Consider the following 6000-nt stretch of genomic DNA (forward strand, 5'->3'; position numbering starts at 1 on the left):
ATGAAATCCCTGTTTACCAAGCATAAAACAGTAGCCTGACATGGAACGCCTAGTATCAATACACCCTGCCCAATCAGAATCTGAGTAACCAATAAGTGTATCTCCACCTGCATAAGAAATTCCATACTCAAGAGTTCAATGAAGATATCGAACCCTCGTATCCACACTTATCTGCAAGCACCCACACTTATCTCCAGGCTGACACAATCATCTCCAAGCATACACAAAAGAAGAGAGTGAACAAGGACGAGAAGAAAGAGAAGCAAAGGGTGAACAAGGAAGAGAAGAAAGAGAAGCAGCTTTGAAGAAGGACAAGAAGCTTTCATACCTCTATCTAAGGTAAGTCTCTTTAGGGTTGATGTTCTTTGAAAGTTTCTCTCTTTGGATTCGTCCTTTGCTCTCTTTGAAACGAATGTTTTTGGTACAACTGTTGTGCTTTTGTGTCAGGTGCATGTCTTTTTTGAGTTTTTAGAATAGTCCGTTTGTCTGTCAAAGCACGTCTAAAAGCGCGTCTAAGAGCACGTATATAGACGCGTCTACTCTGTATTGGAAACAAATAGCCGCGTCTATAGACGCGCGCTGTTATATGCGAAGATAGACGCTGTTTTTCTCCTCTCTTTTTCTGTCTTTTTTTCTCCTTTCTTTTCCTCTCCTTTCTCCTCACTTTTATCCCCACTTTTTCTCCTCTCTTTTCCTCTCTTTTATCCCCACTTTTTCTCTCTTTTCCTCTCCTTTCATGGAAATAAGTGATTGCATGAATGAAGAAAGGGATTGCATGAATGATGGAATAGGAAAGCATGATTGAAAAAATGGATTGCACTCTATATTTTCCTCTCTTTTTTCTTCTCTTTTTTATCCTCTCTTTCCTTCTCTTTTCATCTCTCTTTTTCTCTCTTATCTCCTCTCTTTTTCTCTCATTTTTTCTCCTCTCTTTTCCTCTATTCTCCTCTCTTTTTCTCTCTTTTATCCCCTCTTTTTCTCCTCTCTTTTCCTCTCCTTTTTTCTCTCTTTTATCCCCGCTATGCATGCCTTTTCTACTCTCTTTCCTTCTCTCTTTTTCTCTTCTTTTTCTCTTCTTAGTTCATCTTCTCAGTTCATCAGTAATCTTATTTTTTTTCTCTTTTCCAGTTCATCATGTGGCCAGGAAGCTCTTCAGCCTCACCTGATCTTTGGGAGACCATCTTTCGGGAGTTATATAAACTTTTGGGGCACCCTCCCAGTTCTGGGGAGTTATACGGCTACATGACGGGTACTCTAAACACCCCCCAGGAGTCGGCACTACAGACTCCAAACCACCCCAACCCCACACTAGCTGAGATTACCCGAGCGGAGTCAACACAGCCCAGTCGGCTACATAGCTGAGCCCTTTCCCCCATGCTGTCCTATGCCCCTTCCCCCATGCCGTCAGGAGGCCATTCTGCCTTGCAGAGCTGTCGGCGTACTCTCGTGCAGTCAAGACTTGGATCTCCAGCTACGAGTGGTCAGCGTACTAGCTCGACACAGGACACACTAGCAAGCGTAGTAGCAGGGAGAGCGGTGGGGTATGCATGGCACAGTGCTTTGGGAGGGGTGGTGGTGGGGACGAGAATGATTTAGATTATTTAGATGTGCCTTTGGGTGATGGTACGATCTACTATGACATCACTCAGGCAGGAGGCATCTTGATAGATGCACGGGGGAAGGACATCATGGCCTTCATGCGCTCTATAATTGCTAACAATTACAGAGATTACTTTATTCACTACAAAGATCAACCAAAGAGGTTGGCTGATGAGACCCTCGCTGCTATTCGCTCTAGGTATCCTAACCCCCCTAATGTTCAGTTCATAGATAAATGGGCCAAGTCAAAGATTGTTTTGATACTTAGCAATAAAAGATCTTCGCTTAAGAGGCATGCACTAGCGAAGCTTGCCAGGCTTCAGGGAGGTCAACCACCAAGGGGCCCGCCTCACACCGCTCACAAGCATGAGTGGAAGAAAGCAATGAAGTCAGCGAACGAGGAACCCAGTCTAAAGCACGTGGAGGCACGAAGGATCCAAATGGAGCAATATGGAAGCGTGCATTTTGGAGCAGGGAGTGTTGAATCATGGGAGGCCCAGTTTGTAAGTATCGATCTCAAATTATATTGTTTATGTAGTTTATTAGGAGGTTGTTTCTTTGTACTAACCCCTCCGCAAATTGTGTCATCTTGCAGCTTGATATTGTGGGCAGGTACCCTACTCTTATCGAGACAGCCTACCACCGCCATCATCACAGAGGGAGGCACTTCTATAATGGCGGGTTGATTACTGAGGAGTAATATATCCGAGCTACTGGAGAGTCCCCCGAGGTATTTGAAAGTAATGAAATAATGTCAATATTATAAATAAAGATTTGATTTTTCATACATTGATATATATTGTCCCTTGTTTATAGGACCCTGCACAAGAAGATGAGGAAGAAGACGAGGAAGAAGGAGACGGAGAAGGGAGTGTAGAAGGGAGCGAGGACGTGGAGAACTTAGATTAGTCGTAGAAGTAGTGCTAGCTACTCTTTTTTGTACTTAGCCAATAGCTTGGCTTTGTGCCTCTTTTATATACACTCCTCTTATTTTTGGTATTTGAAGCCACAGGACGTGGCTTAGCTTCGTGCTATATGTACATACAAGCACTTTTTGAGCTATCAATTAATGCCTTGTAACTAAACATTTTGGAGTTGTAATGTTTTATTTAGAATTGTAATTAATGTCGGCTATAGACGTGCTTGTAAGAGTGCTAATTAAAATGCGGTTGGCTGTAAGAATTGAATTACACAATGTGGAAATGGGATTCCTGTAACTACATAGCATACACAACATACACAGCATTCTGTTCAAGCACACAAAATTTAAAAAATATTATGTAGCGCGTCTATATACGCATCTATTTATTCAAGAAGTATCTATTTGCGCGTCTTTAATTGCATCTATAAACGCGTCTATGCATGCGTCTGTCTGTTTTTTAAAATTTCTCCCCGAGCGTCTATTTTCGCGTCTATATGCACGTCTATAGGCGCGTCTGTTTGCTATCTTTTAAACGCGTCTTTAGACGCGGGTCTGTAGATGTGCTAATAGATGTGCAAATAGACGCACCCGTAAGTTTTTTATGAGATATTTTGTTCCACTATCAACTCGATTAAAAGTATAGTTATTCTACTTTCATACTGTCAGAACTTTCTAAGTCGTGGCCATTACTTGGCTCAGTTAAAGGCAACTTTTTCTCGACTTAATTAATCTAAATTTCCATTCACTTTTGGATCCTCGATCCTTTTAAGAATTCCAGATTCCTTTCCTAGGGAATCTAGGACTAAGTCAGTCACAAGTATTTACATTCATCCAACTAAGCGTGCTTCTTGTCTTAGCGCGTTTCTAGTCTTTTTCTGGGAAATCTCTTTTCTCGTTCAGAATGTACCCAAGATTTTATTTTTTCGAGATTCTAGATGCATACTTCATAATTCCAAAAGTTAAATATGTTCCTGATTCCTCTTTCTGTTTAAAATTTATCCATGCTTTCTCGATCCATTCCTATGAATTTTTTCACATTCTTTTCTTAATTTTTCCAAAATAAAATATGCTCATTATTCTTCTTTTTTAATAAAAGATTTATGCTTACGACCTCGTGGGATTTACAAAATCAAGTATACCCATATTTCCTCTTTCTGATTAAAAATTTATGCACTCAAACTAATTCATTTTTATCTAAATGAATTATATTTATAATCATTTCCATAATTCTCATAATTTGAATGAATTTAGAAAATTTGTGCATAATCTTCTTTATTTTTCTAGTAAATGAGTAATGCTCAAAACTCCACTTTTAGCATAAAACTTATTATGCATAAATGCTTTTGTAATGATATAAATTTTACCATAGCTTCCCCACATTTTCTATGAAACGAGCATGCCTAAAATTTCACTTTTGGCATAAAATTAATTTATGAAAATCCTTCATTTTCTAGTGATAAAGATTTTACCATAAATTCCCCACATTTTCTATGAAATGAGAATGCTTAAAATTTCACTTTTAGCATAAAAATTAATTATACATAAAATTCTTTTTCTAATGATAAAAATTCTGCCATAGTTTCTTCGCATTTTCTATGAAATAAAAATGCTTAAAATTACACTTTTAGAATAAAATTTATTCTATGCATAAACTCATTCTCTAATGGATGAAATTTTTGCCATGGTTTCCTCGCATTTTCTATGAATTGAAAAATGCTCAAAATTACACTTTTAATATAAAATTTAGTTTATGTATATACCTAAGCTTGAACATAAACATTAATTTCATAAATCGAGAAAAGCATGGTTTTAAGAGATCATTGTTTAGGCTTACCCTTGGTTTACTTGATTCTTTACCTTGCAAAAATTGTGTAGCCCTCAAGGAAAAAGCTTGAACACTAGGGGAAAAGGGTAATTTTCAAGAGAAGAAGAGGTTTAGTGAAGCACCGAAGCTTCACAATGGAGGGCCAATGAAGAGGGAAGAGGAAATTACACTAAATTAGAGATTACACTAGCATAAAATTACTGTAAGATGAAAATACAAAGGAATAAGATTCTATTTATAGGTGAGGGAGGCCACCAACCAAGTCCAACTAGAATCTAGAGGTTTCCAGCTTTACTTTGATCCAATTTGGACAAGTTTTGGACCAGTTAGGCCCACTTTTCTAATGTAGTTTAAAAGAGGTGAGAGGAGAGATGAAATATCTCATTTTTTTAATTAAAAAATTGGGATAATCATGAGGAAGCACCTGAATCAACGTACCATACATCATCTTTATGTGTTGCTTCTACATTTTTAGACATGGCATTAACGACATGCTGCATAACAAACAACCTTTCATTATCCATTGTTTCTGCTCGAGGATGCATGGTTGTTTTGCTGTAATTTTCCATTTTGCATGTCAGCTTGCTTCTTATAACAATCTGCCTCTTGCACATGTCCACGCTTACCACAATAAAAGCATCCACGTGTATCATTATACTACCTTTGCGTATTTCCACGACCACTTTGACTCCCCCTGCCTCTGAATTGGCCTCTTCCACCTCCATGTTGTTGTTGTTGTTGTGAATTCTGGGACTGTTGCTGCTGCTGCTCGCCATAATTCTGATTACCTGTTCGGCCACCTCCTTGACCACGTCCATGGCCTCCTCTACCTCGTCCTCTTCCTGAACTTGTGTAGAAGGCCTGTTGCTTTGAACTATTTTTGTTTTGTGAAGACTATTGGTTTTCCCCAAGCTCTTCTCTTCTATAATCAACATAGACACCATCTGTAAAATTAGAAATGTTTTTCCGACTCTGAATAGACGTCTTGAATGCCTTGTATTGTGGCCCGAGACCACGTAGACAGACTTCCACCTTATCATCATCATCTATTGAAACACCAATAGATGCAAGGGATTCCACAATACCCTTTATCTTCAATGCATAGTCATTCATAGACATACTCTTTTTCTCCACATTATGAAGTTCATTCTTCAACTGTATCTTTCGTGCCTTGGTATTTGTTTTATAGAGTTTTACGAAGGTGTCCCACGCCTCCTTGGGGGACTAGGCATCCTGTATGTGCCCAATCATGGTGTCTTGTATACTGATAGAGAGCCAATACATAACTTTTATGGCTCCTTGGTTCCAATCCTTGAACTCTTTCACATCTGCAGCAGTTGGATTGATGTCCGGTATCTCCGGTGCCTCTTCATGCTCACCTTCTATATAGTCCCAGTAGCCCTTTTCCATTAGGAAATTTGTCAGTTTGAACCTCCAAGCATGGAAGTTTTTCTTATCAAGCTTCTCAGCAAGAATCTGGTTTAGGCCATCATTTGACATTTTGCTAGACACACAAATTTACCAGAAATAGCACTCTGGTTTGTCTTGTACAAACTGCTGTATTTTCTGTAGCGGTACTCTAGTACACTCAAATGTCACAACCAATGACCTCAATGTGCATACATATACCCAATGGAAACTGTTGACCTCCTTG

This window comes from Cibotium barometz, chromosome 39 (assembly GCF_041138505.1).
Source record: "Cibotium barometz isolate CiBa-2024 chromosome 39, ASM4113850v1, whole genome shotgun sequence".
NCBI classification, from domain to species: domain Eukaryota; kingdom Viridiplantae; phylum Streptophyta; class Polypodiopsida; order Cyatheales; family Cibotiaceae; genus Cibotium; species Cibotium barometz.